Below are 17,222 nucleotides of genomic sequence, written 5' to 3'. Positions count from 1 at the left end.
CTTTTTTAATACAATTAGTTGTGCAATTTATTTGAAAAGATGTTAATAAATTAATTATTTTTAAAACTCTATGCTTACAGGTTAAAGTTTCTAGAATTTTTACTCAAAAATTGATAGTCATTGAAATCACTTTCATCATGTAGTGAGTTATGGAAGTGACATCAGCAAGATGGTGGGATAGAAATTCCTAGTGCTCATGGCCTCCCAGAAACATCAGTTTGAACAACAACCTCCACACAAAAATACCTTCACAAGAGCTAAGCATTCCAGGATAGGGGTTACAGCACCTGGGTGGAGCACAGAAGTAAGAAAAGATGCATTGAAGAGGGTAGTAAAGACAGTTTCACATTACCCCCATCACCCGTCTCTCAAGCCTACGAAGCCCAGCATGGAGAGAGACTCCCTTCTCATGTGAGAAGAAGATTGAAGTGAGGGCCCAACCTTACCATGGACCCCAGAACCAGACCCACACCATCGCCAGGAGGTTCTTATGAACCCAGATTCCTGGCCTGCCCCAATACCAGGTCATCTGCCACAGACACAGATACCAGGCCCATGCCATTGGTCTCTTGTGAATATTCTGTCCCTGAAGACCCAGGATCCATGCCAGCCAAGATGGATGCAACCTCCAAGCCTGCTCACTTTCTGACCAGGTACTTCAAACCAAATGAAGAAATAAAACTTTGCCAGTATCTCAGAAGTTCCTTTATGTACCTTCACAAGTGCTACCCTATATCTCAAAAGTAACCACTCTCCTGAATTCCAATATTATAGCTTAGTATTGTCTGTTTATAGAATTTATATAAATGTAAACTTTGAGTCTTGTTTCTTTCAATGTTACATTAATCGTTTTTTTTGTTTTTTTTTTTTGCGTTACGCGGGCCTCTCACTGTTGTGGCCTCTCCCATTGCGGAGCACAGGCTCCAGACGCGCAGGCTCAGCGGCCATGGCTCACGGGCCCAGCTCCACGGCATGTGGGATCTTCCCGGACCGGGGCACGAACCCGTGTCCCCTGCATCGGCAGGCGGACTCTCAACCACTGAGCCACCAGGGAAGCCCATTAATCCATTTTTTTATGTGTGGTTGTGATTCATTCCTTTTCATTGTTGTATAGAATTCCACTGTATATGAATATACATATACATACATATGTGTGTTCGTGTGTGTGTGTGTGTATATATACATATATATGTGTATATATGTATTCATGAATTTCAATTCTAACTGTTTATAAGTAGTTGCATTTTTGGAGTTTGGATCCTGCACATTTCTTATTTGATTTATTTCTAGCTAATGGATTTTTCTAATGACATTTTATCTAGTTTTTTTAAAAAAAATTTGTATGTCAAATTATTTTTGTTAATGTATAAAAATAAAATTCCACTTCTAGGTTGACTCATGTTGGCAGACTTTTGTTACATGAACCTGTCCACAGGGCTGCCTCATGACATGGCTTCTGATTCCCTTAGAAGTGGGCAACCAAAGAGAAAATAAGAGACAGGTAGAGACCAAGTGCCTAGGAAAGAATTCCCAAGGTAAAAGCCAGTCTTTTTGTTTGAAAAGTGACATCCAAAAGGAAAAAAATCAAACAAACTGATTTAAAAATTATTTTTGTATTCAGCAATCTTGCCAAATTCATCTATTATTACCATAATTTATCTGGAGATTCTTTGGATTTTTGACATATATATTATTATATTGTATATTGATGGTAATAATAGCTTTATTTCTTCCTTTCCAAACCTTATACTATTCATTTTCTACTCATACTTAACTAGCTAGGCTCTCCTGTTCAATATTGTTTATCTTATTTACATTAATCTAATTACTAATACATTTTGGTTTAAATCAATCATCTAAATATTTTCTTTTTATTTGTCCTGTCTGCTCTCTGTATCTTACCTTTCCTCCTCTGCTTTCTTTTGGAATTATTTTCTATATTTAAAAATTATTCCATTTCTACCATTTTATATTTTATTTTATTGTGGTAAGAACACTTAAAATGAAATCTACCCTATTAATAAATTTTTCAGTGTACAATACATTAATGTTGCCTATAGGTACAAGGTTGTTCAATAGATCTCTAGAGGGTATTAATCTCATTTGATTGAAACTTCGTACCTGTTGATTAGACTTCCTTCTCTGCCCCCCTCTTCCCTGGCAACTGCCATTCCACTCTTTGATTCTATGAATTTCACTATTTTAGTTGGTGGGAATACAAAATGGTATAGGCCCTTGAAAAACAGTATGGAAATTCCTCAAAAAATTAAAAATAGAACTATCATCTGACCCATACTTCTGGGTATGCATCCAAGGAAGTTAAATCACTATCTTAAAGAGATATCTATACTCCCATGATCATTACAGCATTACTCACAATAGTGAAGACATGGAAACAAGCCAGAGATCTATCAACAGATGAATGAACAAAGAATATATCTTGTATATTATCTATAACTAGTATATTCTTTGTGTGTATACACACACACACACATACACACAAAATGAAATACTATTTAGCTTTAAGAAAGGAGAAAAATTGGCAATATGCAACAACATAAATGAACCTTGAGGCCGTTAAGCTAAGTGAGATAAGCCAGAAAACTAAAGAAAAATACTGCATGATTCAACTTATATGAGGTCTTTACCTCTATTAGTTTTTCCTATTCTTTCACTCTTTATCCTAGAGATTGCCATGGTCACCCTAGATTTAATCCAAGCTGCTGTATAAATTATTAATTTTACCTCTGACAATGTGAGGACTTTCGAACACTTGGACACCATTGACCATTGATTTTGTGTATTTAAATGACATTATTAATATTGTTTATTACAGTTAACATCAATTTAGATTTGCCCATATATTTGCTTTATGTTGTTGTGGGTGGTGTTTTTGTTATTTAATTCATCTTAAATCTACAACTTTCTATCTGGGATCATTATCCTTCTACCTGAAAAACATCCTTTAGTATTTTAGTTCAAGTCAGTCAGTGATGAATTTTTGCAATTAAAAAAAATTTTAAGTCTATTTTACCTTTATTTTTGAAGGATATTTTCTCTGGGTATAGAATGCTAGGTTGGCAGTTATTTGCTTTATTTCTTTGAAAGTTGTTACTGTATTTTTACCTGGTTTCCATACTTATTTTTTTTTTTTCAAAAGATAGTTGTCAGGCTAATTATTTCTTCTTTTTATGTTTTCTTCCTATCCTTTTTGTTTTTAGGATGTTCTTTTAAAAATGTTTCCCAGTTGGATTTTTTTCAGTTTTACTATGATGCATCTAGATGTGATTTTTAAAAAAATCCTTCTTGGAGTTTATGATGCTTCTTGAATATGTGGCTTGATGTTTTCTTCATTTTGGGAAAATCCTCAGCTATTGTCATTTTAGCATTGATCACTAATGCCCCATTTTTTCTCATCTTTTTGCCTAGGACTGTTGTCCACTGCACATCCTCACACTATCCTCTATGTTTCTTACCCTCTCTTTTAACTTTAGATTCTTTTTATTCTCCATTATTCACTTTGGACATTTTCTTCTAATCTATCTTTTGATTTACTTATTGATTCTTTAATTGTTTCTAATATGCTGTTACTCCTAGTGAGCTCTTAATTTCTATATAATTTTTAAAATAGTTTCCATATACCTGGTTAACTTTTCAATAATATCTGTTATCTCCTAAAATACAGCAAACATAGCTATTCTAAAGTCTTTATCTGTAGTTTAGAATGTTTGTTTCTTTAATCTGTTTTTTCCCTTATGTTTTTTTCTTCACATGCCTGATTATTTTTGATTACTTGCTGAATATTGCATATAAAAAATATAGAGATAAGCCCTATACTGATGTTACCCTCAACTAGAGATGATTTATGGTGATTTTTTGCAGGCAGCTATGTACACTAGCAACACAGGCACACATTGATCTGTTTTCAAGGACTTTAGAAATTTAAATCTGGACTTCAATTCCTTTGAGATGTCTACTTCTGGTTCACCCTTACTTTTAGAATCCTTACTCCTAGAGATCTTTGTATTTTAACACAAAATATTGGTGTTTTACCAGCACTACCAGGAACACACCTATTCCAGCATTTGTCCTCTTAATTCCACAAGACTCTCTGTGAGCACTGCGGCTTCTTGGCTGCCTAGCCGACTATTCTGGACTGGGCAGATGCTGCCAGGGGGAGAGTGGCCCTGCAATGCAACATTCTTCTCTTTGAATGTTTACCTTCTTCAAAATCTTGACCCTATAGTCCTCCCATGCCTTATTGACTTTCCAATGCCTTTGTGCCATTAAAAAAAAAATTTCTGTGCTTTCTTAGTTGTCCTCAGCAGGAGGTTGTCCAGATTACCTAGTCCTTCATCACTGAAAGTGGATGTCAAAAAGCTGCCTTTAAACTCTGCCACACTGACCTTTTAAACAATTGTGCCAGGATGTAAACACCCAAATAAATACTTGCCTGTCAAATCACCCTTGGGAGCTAGCCATGTATTGTAGAATTTTGCCATTGTGCAAAGCCATTTCAAAAATTCCTCTTAGGTCACTGTTTTTAGAGTCACTTTGTAAATTAGCCAAAAATTACCTTTGATTACTTTTTACTTACAAAGTTTAATTTTGTTACTTTTAAAGTTAAAAAGGCTCCTTTCACCTAAATGTAACACTCTGATCACAAATCTTAATCATTACAGATAAGCTTTATAACTTTTAACTATTTAGAAAAATACGAAATTCACAGTATATACAGAGTGGCCACTCCTGAGCATTTAAAAAAAACATGCCACAGTTTCTAAAGGCACTGCTGAGGAAAAGTTCCAAATGCTATTTGAAAAATGGCAATTTTATTGAGGTGTGTGTATAGTCTCCCCAAATGTCAACTTTGTAAAGAATGTTAAATATTTGGATATATCAGTATTCTTCTGTTTAAAAAGAAAATGGAACCCTTAATATTATAGTTGTTAATTTTAGAAAATTTCAAAGATTCTCTCTTCTTTCTCCTTAATCAGATAATGTAGAAAACAATCAACACCAGTGACATATGTTTTTACGAACACTTTTGTTACTAAAATATTTCAATTGTGTTTGAAACACAGCGAATTCCTTTCACCCTTTGGCGCTGTCAAGATTGTTCCTTGTTCAACATAGTGCCTTGGGGTCGAGAGAGTTCTTCATCCATAAGGCCACAGATTGCAGCAGACATATGGCCCTGCACAGTTGAGCATCTCTCTCATTTGGAGAAAGAGGCTTTCTTGCCTATTACCAGTAAGGTCCTTGGTGCCCTGCTGCATTAGCATTCATCCCCATTTGGATTTTCTCTCTGATCTGCCTCAGATGGGTTGATTAACTTTGATTAAAGCTAAGTCTGGTCAAGTTCTAAGTAACATGGAAAACGTTCGTAGGACTCCCTAGTTTCTTAATCTCCTTATTTCAGCTTCCTGGAAGGGAGTCCACTTTGTTTCTGGATCACCAACAGTTCCATTTGGAACCAGCCACAGTTGCAAGAGAGGACTCTCACAAGGATAATCCCCCATCAGGATATACATTACTGAACCCTCAGCCTGCACCCTGGGTGTGTGGTGAGGCCCCAGGCAGATGTTCCTCGGCGAAAGCATTATTAACAGGGCAGCTGTGCACACAGAAGGCAGTTTAAATTTCCACTGTTTCCTCCACAGGCCGTTTTGGATTCTAATCTCCAATTTTCCCCATCGCATAGCCCTTTGAAAATTTTAGAGTCAATTTTTAAAAATTGAATTTAGAGGCCTTGAGAGATTCACCAATGCAGGTGCTAAAAGATAACCAACTCTACTGTGGCTGAGATATTTTTAGGACTGTAGTATAGCTGGGAAAAAATATATATATATAAGGATTTTCCCCTTCCTGAGAGAAAGCTTATCGGCTAGACGTTAAAGCCATCCCTTTTCAGAGGGGAAATGCCTGCTTCCTTTCAGGGATCTGGTCGCCCAAGGCTACCCAGGGAGAGAAAAGGCTTTTTCAAGTACTTGAGTATTTCTTCTACACTTGTACTTCCCAAGAAAATAAAACACTTCTTTAAAAACTTGACAGCCTACAAGCTGGCAGATGTTCCTGTGTGGCCCTAACTGAAAATACCTTATCTAAGTGAGTTTTCTTTTTCAGCTTGAATTACCTGGGTTTCTCTGCCTATGGTGATCAGATTAACTGAATCATTGCCAAATCTACACTTGACTTCTTTTGTTTCTTGGACATATTTTTAAACTTAAGCAAAGCATTATTATAAGCATGTCCAATGAATACAACTCAGGATATACAATTTTTGCAAGCACATGTGTGACTCCAAAAGCTTGTGATGATCCTGAGGTCCCAAGGCCAAATATATCTATACTCAGCATTAAAGAAAATATTCTTGTATGGAAGAGAGGAAGAAAAGGACAGGAGTAAAACTGCCTCTGTGGCATAAGTCAAAAGTATAAATGCGCATGTGGATTTTGAAGTGCACAACAGTTTGTAGGAGCTGTACTGGCAAAATAAAGCATCAAGAAAGTGACGTGGACTTCGTGTCCTACCACAGCCATTTCAAAGGGACAGAGTCTGGTGAGGGAGGGGCAGGAGCAACTAGCTAAGCACCACCCTCTCCATTCAGGCCATTCAGGCTGCATGTTAGCTTCACTAGCTTCACTGTTGATGCTGCTTTTCTTTCATGGTGGTCATTTTCATGTGTTTTCTTTTTTAAAAAAAATAAATTTATTTATTTAATTTATTTATTTTAACTTTGGCTGCGTTGGGTCTTCGCTGCTACTCGCGGGCCCTCTCCAGCTGTGGTGAGCGGGGACCACTCCTGGCTGGGGTGCCCGGGCCTCTCACTGTGGTGTCCTCTCCCCTGAGGAGCACGGGCTCCAGGCACGCGGGCCTCAGTAGCCATGGTGCGTGGGCTCAGCAGTTGCGGCTCACGGGCCCAGTTGCTCTGTGGCATGTGGGAGCTTCCTGGACCAGAGCTCGAACCCGCGTCCCCTGCATTGGCAGGTGGACTCCCAACCACTGCGCCACCAGGGAAGCCCCTTCATGTGTTTTTATGAGTATGTGAAGGTCACAGGAGTTAAAGAGCGTTGCAATTGTCGGCGGGTTGGGTTAACTGCTCCAGCAACCACCCCAAACCTCAATGGCTTTACACAATACGAGTTGATTTCTTGCTCATGTCACAGTGCATTGATGGTGAGCAGGACACTCTGCTCTGGCTCCTTCTATACAAAGCCTTGGAGATCCTAAACACCGTTCCTGCAGGCAGCAGGTAGAGTGGGAAGGGTTAAGCAGGAGAGATTTTTACCAGGCCTGGAGATGTGCATGTCGCTTCTGCCGGCATGTCATTAGCCAAATTCAACACCAGCGCCACTCCTAACCCCAAGAGAGGCTGGGGCATGTGGACTAGCTGTGTGCCCAGAAGGAAAAGGCAGAGTTGGTGATTACCACGGTAGATGCTGCTATAAGCAGAAACAGGGAATGGTCCTTCTTTACCCCACAAAACGATTTGCAAGAACTTTTGAATAGATACTCTTCACCTTTTAAAAAGGACTCAGGAAAGGCAGCTATTTCTTTAAGAAGAACACTCAGAGAATACTGAGCCTATAAGAATGTGGCACAGAATAAGCACACAGGCCATGCTTGCAGAGCCCAGTGGAGAAGGAATCACACTGTCTGCATTTAGTCATTTGCATTTTAATGTTATCAGGTGATTTTGTGAGCATAAAAATAAAGAAAGCTGTGCTTTTTGTGAGTGGAAAGTCTAGTTCTATTTGAGGTGAGTCAGGGAAAGAAGTGAAGGGAAAAGCGCTTTTTGTGAGTGGAAAGTCTAGTTCTATTTGAGGTGAGTCAGGGAAAGAAGTGAAGGGAAAAACATCTATTTTGGGGTTCTAAGCACAGCTGAGGAGCCCTAGAACCCTGCCAGGGAGACGCAGCTGCAGGAGCACGCAGGCTGTCCACCCACCTGCAAGCCCAGCAGTGTGCGGCCCAGCTTTCCGCCGTGTTTGGCCCAGCTTTTCACTGTGTTTCTGGTCCTCTTAGCTGAGAGTTAAAAGAAGCAGAATCAAATATGACAGCATTTCCTAAAGTGTTAAATAGCCCTTCTATGACTCTGATAAATAAAATATTTCAGGAAAGAAAAGCATTCAGTTATAAAAAAGAAACTTTATTCAGTTTGTCAAATTTAACTCTCATATACTTAAATGCATGTGATGAGTAGCAAAATATCTCAGTTTTGCCTCTAATCCTATTTACTGAGCAGTGGTAGTCCCTTGATCATTAGAAACTACATCCTATCTGAATACTTTTGAAGTATACCACGAGAACAGTTGCCAGGTACAGTAAACACTGGATTAAAGTGATATTACCAAGCAGTATTTTATGAGCGCATTTAAAATGGTAACCTGGCAACCAGCTTGCTTTTGTCCATATGGATTACATAGCCATAATTTGCACTCAGAATTTCCAGATAAGTGTCTTGAAAACAAAAGAAACTTCCAAGTAAATATTTAAATGGGCACACACTTGGAAAATGTTCAGAGAGAACTTGTCATCCTACAAAAACTATGTTGGTCTAGAAAAAAGTTAGCCAGAATTTCTTCAATTAAGCAATTCAAAATGAAACAAAGAATATGATTAATCTAATTTTTATATACTGGGAAGTTTCAAAACTTTCAAAAAATGAAATTAAAGTAAGTACACTGGAGTATATGGATAATTTAGGGAACAAAAAAATGAACAGGAACCTGATATTTGGGCCAGTCGGGGAGGTAAAGTTTCATACCCCCTCCTAAAGATCCCCTACAGGAAGATTGCATTCATTTACTACAAGGTGATGAGCACCTCATCTGTGTCTGGCGCTAGGGTGAGCACTGATGATATTAACGGTGGACAAAACAGACATAGTCCTTGACTCCTCAAGCTTAGAATCCAGGAATTGACAATGGGTGACATCTTACCACTCAAGAAGTATGGCATGTTCTGGGAGTTTATGTCTCCTTATGCTGCAGCACCAGGAAGGCATTCCAGAAAAAATGACATTAAAACTGAATCCTGAAAGATCAGTCAGAGCTAGAGAAGAGAAAGGAGATGGGGAGGGCTGGAGTTAGGAGATAATTCTTATATATTCTATAGCTTATGTAAAAAGACGTAAAAATCAGAGAGGGCATGGCAAGTTATAAGAATTTAAAGAAGTCAGAATGACTGGAAAATAGCGGGCAAGGGCCAAAGTGGTGGGAGAAGGGGCTGCAGAGATAGGCAGTGGGTAGATCAGAGAAGGAATATTAAACAACGGGACAGAAACACAAAACGTACAACAGCAACAACTATAAAAACAACAATGGCGGAATATACACCCTCTCCCCTGTTTAGTGGTCAAAAAAAAATGTCTCTTCTATTTTAATAAGAAATAGATGGTAAAATTTTTGGACAGATATATAAAGCAAGTGCAACCTAAAGTTAGAATCACTTTCCTAGTAAAATCCAAGAGAAGGCTTTTGCTAGAGATTAGACCCATGTTGAACATTGTAGCTGGTCTGAACAAATAACCAGTCCTTACTGGGTGTCTACTATATTTCTATCATGTACAGGTTAGGCAACTGGGGATAGAAAACAAAAGAATATGTTTGCTGAATCGATCAATGAAAGAAATTTCAGACAGGAGCCTTTCTACTTAAGGCACTTAGTTGTAGAGATAAACCCAGAAACCATGGAGCAACTGGGGATAATTGAATGTTATGCTGGGCAGCAGAGTCAGAATCCAGGAAAAGGAATGATTCAGAGGACAGAAACCTCAGGCCACAGGTGACAAAGGAGTTGATGTTAGAATTGGGCCTTCGGGTATTGTTGGGCAGTAGAAATGGATGAGAAAGAGGAGTCAAAGTTATGGAGAAAGTGAGAGCAGAAGCCACAAACAGGACAGAGAAAGCCAAGAGAATGACCAGATAGATGGAGAAGGTGTGTGCCAAAGAGGACGGGAGCCAGTCAGGATTCAGAGGGCTGAACGACGCCCTGTGCACCTTCCCCAGGACAAGCAATTAGGAGGAATCACATCATGGACCACCAGGCTCCTGCCTTCAAGGAGAAGGCAATCTACTGAGGTGCACAAGTGGACAAAAATAAACAGGGATCCTTATAAATCAGACATATACAAGAAGACTCTGGGAATTGCAGGTGCTTGGCAGAAGGGACTTATCACTGAAAGTAAAATTTTATCACTATACAGTTTGAGCTTGAAAAGATTCTTTACTGTTGCTTTGCCCACAGGGGGAGAAAAGATACTTTTACAATAATATGCTCTTTTGAGCCTGGGATACCTATGTATGTATGTATGATCAAACATATCTATTACACTTATGAATGTACCGTGGTTATGATTTTTTTAATTGATAGTTTTTACTTGTTTAAAAATTTTATAATAACACAATGAATAATTTTGGCTTGAACCATATTCTATTTATTTAAGTCAGGAACATTTTGTTCCAGAAGGATAGTATCATTTCCCTGCTGCACTTGGACTAAACCTTTAATTTCAAGAAGTCAGATATAGGTACACTCATGCAAGTTTTTCTCTATGGTAATAAGATACCGATGGAAGAAATCTTTTCTAATGTCCCAGGCAATAAGGATAATCAAGTCAATTACAGGAGATGTGTATAGTTCTTAAAAGCATGTTGCTTTAGGCAAGTCTGTCTCACAGGGCACAGGGTTAATTAGTGTTTATTAAGTAGTTCAAAGATTGACAAAGAGGACCAAGTAGCAGCAGGGCAGGGAGGTGGTAGTTTTTCTTTTTCTGGTTCCCACTTTCCTTCTGGCATCTAGGCTCTCAGACAAACTTCAGTCACCCTGTGGCTTTGACTACATCTGGAATCCCTTAACTGCTTTGACCCCTTTTTGTCTGTTTCTAGATTTGAGTTCAGCAAAAGAGACACAGTGGTTAGACCCTTCCTTAACCTCCTTTAAATAATAATAATTACCATTTAGAGAGTGCCTTCACACTGCCAGGCACTGTCCTACATGCATTCACAGACGTTATCTCATCAGATGAGCATACCGATCCTGTGAGCCAAAGGCCAGAATGGTTAAGTAATTTGTCCAAGGTCACACAGCAAGTAAGTCATAGTCCAGACTTAATTCTGTTAGTGTCCATTCTATACTCTTTTCCTCTTTCTATGTCACTCCCTCTAGAGACTGGACTAATAGTAAGGAACTCAGCAGTTATAAACTCTTTCATACATGCCCATATCAGTATCAATAATCTCCAATAATCTTCCAAATCTTCTTTGGAAATCACTGTTGGTCAAGACTGGTAGCACGATATTTAATTAAATACTCACTGAAAATATCTTTATTTACGGACAACTTTGAGGGATTGTGAGCTCATATTCATTCTACCTCCTCCTCTGTGTGGGTCATATCAAGGTCTTGCAAGATCTACACGTTGATGGCTCAGATGTCTCCTAATGGTTCAGTAGGCCAGCAGACAGAAGGACACCATGTTCCCAATGCCTTCATTTAGGTCTAGACTCTTCTTTGGGGCTGGTGAAGTTTTACACAGTGGAGACAATGCTGAAGTCCTCTGAACTTCAGCTTATGCACTTTCTAATGTCTACTTTGCTTCCATCCCAGAATTGTTGTAGAAATCAAGAAAATAATGAATATGAAAGTAACCCAAATAATGTTGAATTGTAATTTAAAGTCACTGAAACAGAAAAATAAATGTCAATACTATTTAAGGCACTGATGTCTTGAATTTTTCTTTTACTAAAACTAATTTTTATCGATTTACTGTACATGCAAAAAAAAAAAAAGAAAACGAGCTTGAACTGAAACATCTTTCACAAAAGGTTGAGATTTGGGCAGTTAATTCTTTGATTTGGTGTGGTATATCAATATGCATAGAATTCTTGGACAGAGAGTAAAGATTAACCTATAAGTGTCTGCTACCTGCTAGCATCAAATTTTTATCTGTGGTTATATAAAAAGACCTGATAGAATTTTCCTCTACAAAATATGTACTGATGCATTGATGTGTAAATATACTTTTACATGTATTAATAATGAGGGAAAAATAAGATTGTTCAGTCAGTGACCAATATATTGCTCAAGATAAAATTAACTACTAGCAAGACTCTCTCTGTAGAGCTGGAGATCAATTTTAGCCACTATAGTATGAAGTCTGATAAATTTTCTGTTTCCTGATTTTCTACTCATTCTCATTTAATGAACTTTATAAAATCTAATATCCCAATTTAGCAGTTCTCCCCTGTGTGTTTCACTATGAAAACATATTGTGCAATAAAATAAACATGCATAAGGACTCAGGACAAAGGTATATTCTGTATATGATTTTAACAAAAACATGTTTCACTTTGTAAAGGAAAAAAGCACCTAGTGATGATAGCTTAAGAGTGTAACACAGAAATATGTGAAGAAAGATCATCTGACTGAAATATCAGAATTATGACGCTATCTCAAATTGTCATCATTTTCTTCCATGAGTTAAAATCAAGAAAAGGTTTATGTCTAAGGCCAAAACAGAGCACATATCACAGAACGATGCTGAGACATTCAAAAGGCACTTGTGGAGCATTAAGGGAGAAATTGTTTAGAAACAGAACAGTATGATAAAATTCTTGAAAATGAATTTCTGTTGCTTTCTAGTCCATGGTAGTCATTGCATCAACTGAGTGGGAAGGAGTTGGGGAGATACCAGTCTATTCCAGCACAGTTTAGAGTTCTCCTTCATTAGAAGCTACCAAGGAGTAAGAATGAAGCCCAGGAAGAATTCTGGGGACGGTGCACAGCTTCCAGTCTCCTCCCCACTCAAATATTTTGATCTTCTTGAGAATGGTTTTGAGGAATCCCAACAAAATGGACATTTGATCAGCCATCACATTCATCCTTTCACCAGGAGAATGCAGATCAGAATGTGGTGAAACCTCTGAATCCAGAGAAAACTTATGAAGATGAGTTTCTCATTCCTGTCAAAACAGAGCCACCCTCCTAGTTGAGTAGGGCTTTGAAGAGTAACAGTTGTGTACCTGTATGTGTGTGTGTGTGTGTGTGTGTGTGTGTGCCAAAGTAACTGATACATAACAAATACTACACAAGTAAAATCTATATGCTAGTAAAATACTATTGATGAAAAGCAAATCAGGTAACACTATCTTACTGATAACTCTGTTTTAATGGAAATATTTATGTGATTGCTCTTATTAGAAACACTGTAGCATAATTGATTACTTTTTTTGTATTAATATCACTGTGTTCATTTTAATTCAACACAGCCTCTACACATGCTCTTTCCTCTCTCTGTCTCTCCCTGACCACAATCACTGTTGCCACACCTGCCCTCCTCTACGTTCTCCTTGCACTCAGTAACTTTATGGCACTAAAGTCCATTGGAATTCCAAAAATATTTATATAGGTAATTAATCTTTGCTTACTCCACAGAACTGAAAGCCCACATGGCAGGAATGACATTCCTCTTACTTGTTGCTGTGACTATAATATGACTATCATAATTCTGGTACATAGTATGTGCTCAGTAAATATTTATTGACTAAATAAATGATTATTGAAATATAAATCAAGTTTTTTGATAACCACGGTGAGGGATTCACAGACGGAATTTAGAAGGAGAGATAAGATGTACAAAAATAACTGTATTGTAAAGCAGAATGTCATCGATATCACAGTGGAGATACAAGAAACTAAGCAAGTATTATTTGCGGAGTAGGTGATTAATTCTAGTCACTAATGAAGACAGAATGATTCTATTTATAAACACTCATTAGCCTGAGTAGAGGTCCATAGACAGTGTGTAATCCACTAACTTACTGATGACTGATGCAGAATACCTAGGTTTTACATTTGGTATATACATCAGAGAATGGAATACCAACCTGAACTTCTACTTTATATTCCAGAAGAAGAAGGCATCATATAAACAACCATATATAATGAAATAGAAGTAATAATTAGGAAAGCACAATTTCTGCATCATTGTAATTTTGCTCTCTAGATCCCATTCAAATATAATTAATTAGTGAATAATATTAAGCCCCTTTAAAGTTATTTTCTGAATATTCTTATTCACATGTGAACATTTTAAATAAACAGAATGTTTCTTATTTAAAATGTACCTGAAAAATTTAACAGAGAAATAATACTTAATGAAGATAAAGTTGTAGTAAACACACACTCAAATAACACTGGTAGAAAAGAAAATTGCTATTTCATTTCTAAGGAAATTAATCTTAATATGTTCATACTCTTTAACCAAGAAATTTCATTTTAATGTAGTATTTATATTCCTAAATATTTGTAGATCAAATGTTTATCAAAGTTTTTATCTAGAACCATAAAAAATTGGGGACAACCACAATTTGAAAAATAGAAAATTGATTAAATTATGGAAATTATGAAGTCATGAAAACCATGATCAAGGAAAACATTTTCTCATGTTTTAAACCAAATGAAATTTTATGTGAAATCCTAATATTGAAAGAATATGGAAGTTAAACTGATTACAATGGCCCAGGGAACTCAATGTCACCGACTTCCACTGCCTAAACACAGCTCACAGTTCAAAAACTACTGCTTAGGAAGAATAATTGATGTGAAATTAAAAAAAAAACAAATAGTCTGTTATAAAATCCTACAGGAAATATGGGAAGACAATCTCATCTTAAAATATATAACAAAATATTATCAGTGTTTATTTCTGAACAATGGGATTTTAGTTCATTTACTTTTTCTGCTCTTTTATAGTTTGCAATTTTTTCTTTTCTTTTCTTTTTTTTTTTTTTTTTTTTGCGGTACGCAGGCCTTTCACTGCTGTGGCCTCTCCCGTTGCGGAACACAGGCTCCGGATGCGCAGGCTCAGCGGCCATGGCTCACAGGCCCAGCCGCTCCACGGCATGCGGGATCTTCCCGGACCGGGGCACGAACCCGTGTCCCCTGCATTGGCAGGCGGACTCTCAACCACTGCACCACCAGGGAAGCCCAAGTTTGCAAATTTTTGAAAACAAAAATATATTAACTTTGTAATCATGGAAAAAATTATTTTAAATAATAAGTGTAATAATTCTTTTATTTTCAAAGTCTAGCACTACTTCAAATATGATATTCCCACTCTTTCCCTGATGGTCATTCCTGCCAAGTGCTCTTAGGAACAAAAAAGAAAATATTTGCAATGTTTCTGTGGCCCTAATCCTAAGACTCTCCTTTTCAGATGAATTAATGTAGTCCAGGGAAATGCATGCCAATACCATGTTATAAGAGTCACAATAATGATTATACAGAATTTTAGTTTTGAAATTTTGAAAGAGTATATTATAAAGAAAAATCATTCTCCAAGTGAAACTCTTACAACAAAATTAGCTCCTACAAATGTTTGGTTAAGCAGGTGCTATCTGAGTTTGCAAGTGTCAAATAGGTGGTGTTCTTTTCCAATATCAATTGTGGTGCTTTGATGTGTTTTCTCCCAGAATAAATAAATTTTCTTTAATAGGGTCTTACCAATAAGCAATCAGTTATGCCTTTTTGGCATGTGTGAGAAGGATTGCCTTAAAGGGAGTCTGCTAGGCTATCCATTGCTTCATCTTACACTCTTAATCCACACTGAGGCAAAGGCAGAGGAGTGCCTCTTATGCTCACTCTAAAGCTCTCCTTTTGGTAGAACCTGCCAGTATCAGCCAGCTTTTTGGGCTGGATTTGCAACTATTGTTATAATTCTGCCTAAAAATATCCCCTTTCTGGACTGCCTCTGTGATTCACTCTTGTTTACATAACAATTTTTGTTAAACATATATGTGTTTTGCCAAAATGTTTTTAAAGATATTTTAATATCATGTCAGGTATGGAAAACATATCAATTGCCCGGTGTAGGTAAAATTAGAATAAAGGCACCTCACCAAAGTTTGGTTAGGTGATGTCATCCACTACACCACTGCCCAGAAAGGCTCGGGTCATTAGTCCTTGTCACTGTGTAAAAAAGGGAGATTGGATAGTGTTACAGGAACGTTAGTGATAGAATAGCTCTAAGACTTTTTCCTAAACTTACCCTGAAATATTGAAAGAGAATTAAAGGGGAATCATCTTTTGATGTTATGATTCAATGCTATTCAATACCATGCCTGTGGACCACCCAACAACATCCTTTGTGCTTTCAATGGTATTTGTCTCCTACTTTAGGAATTACTATTCTAGAAGGATGCTGCTGTGACCATATGTAGTCACTAACTATCATCTTACCTAACATCTCTCAGGGTCTTTGCTTTAGCTCACTCACTCTTATCTCAGTTTTGTTCTCATGCTCAAGAGAAGGAATGGGATTCAGTATCTTTATGGCTTTCTCATACATTTTCTTGTGTGTCTCTGTAAGCCCTTTAATTTTTAGATTTTCTTGAGACAAACTCTATTTTCAAATTCTTCCAAGTGTTTTACTTGCCACTAAGCACGGTATATTTTTGAGGCACTAAATAACTAATAAATAATGCCAACTCTTACTTTACTACACTTATGTGCTGACAGTTTAGTATCTGCATGAGTGCCAGATGATGTCATTGCTGTGAGCTTTAAGAGTTTCTTTATTACAGCCATGCTAGCATTATTTTTAGCACAGCAGGTGTCAAAAAGGTTTATTTTGAAAGAAAGAAAACATAAAAATGAATTATTTATGTGAGTTAAATCAAAATGTACTTGATATAAATGTTTAATCAGTTTTTCACCAACTTCTTTCCATATGCTCTGCCCTGCTCGATGGTGCAGTTCTAATGGAATTACTAAATATATCTTAATAGCTCAGCATACAGCATTATGCAATGGTACTTACACAAGGGGAATTTTTCAACTTATATTAAACAGGTCAAATGATAAAAATTCCATAGAATGCTCACTGTTTTTACAGAAGATTATTATTCAATTGGCATAGAAAAAATCAGTAAGTTTGTGCTTAAAATGTGCTACGTTGACCATATTTAAAGTTTCTCATTCCTTAAAAAGGATGAGAAGATTAGAAAATAACTTTAATTTTGACTGTAATCGCAAATGTTTTTTTTCCCCTTTGCTTTCATAAGTAATCAGCAGATTTGCTGTTGCTCCTGGAATATAAATGTTACAGAATTAAAATAAGGATTCCAAGAAAGACTACACCGTGACTAAGGACAACTTTTATATTATGAAAGAAACTGAAAACCTGAAGGCAAGACCCATGTTTTGTAGTCTGTGCCAAC

Source organism: Stenella coeruleoalba (genome assembly GCF_951394435.1).
Source record: "Stenella coeruleoalba genome assembly, chromosome: 17".
Classification (NCBI taxonomy): domain Eukaryota; kingdom Metazoa; phylum Chordata; class Mammalia; order Artiodactyla; family Delphinidae; genus Stenella; species Stenella coeruleoalba.
Note: the sequence above shows the minus strand (reverse complement) of the source record.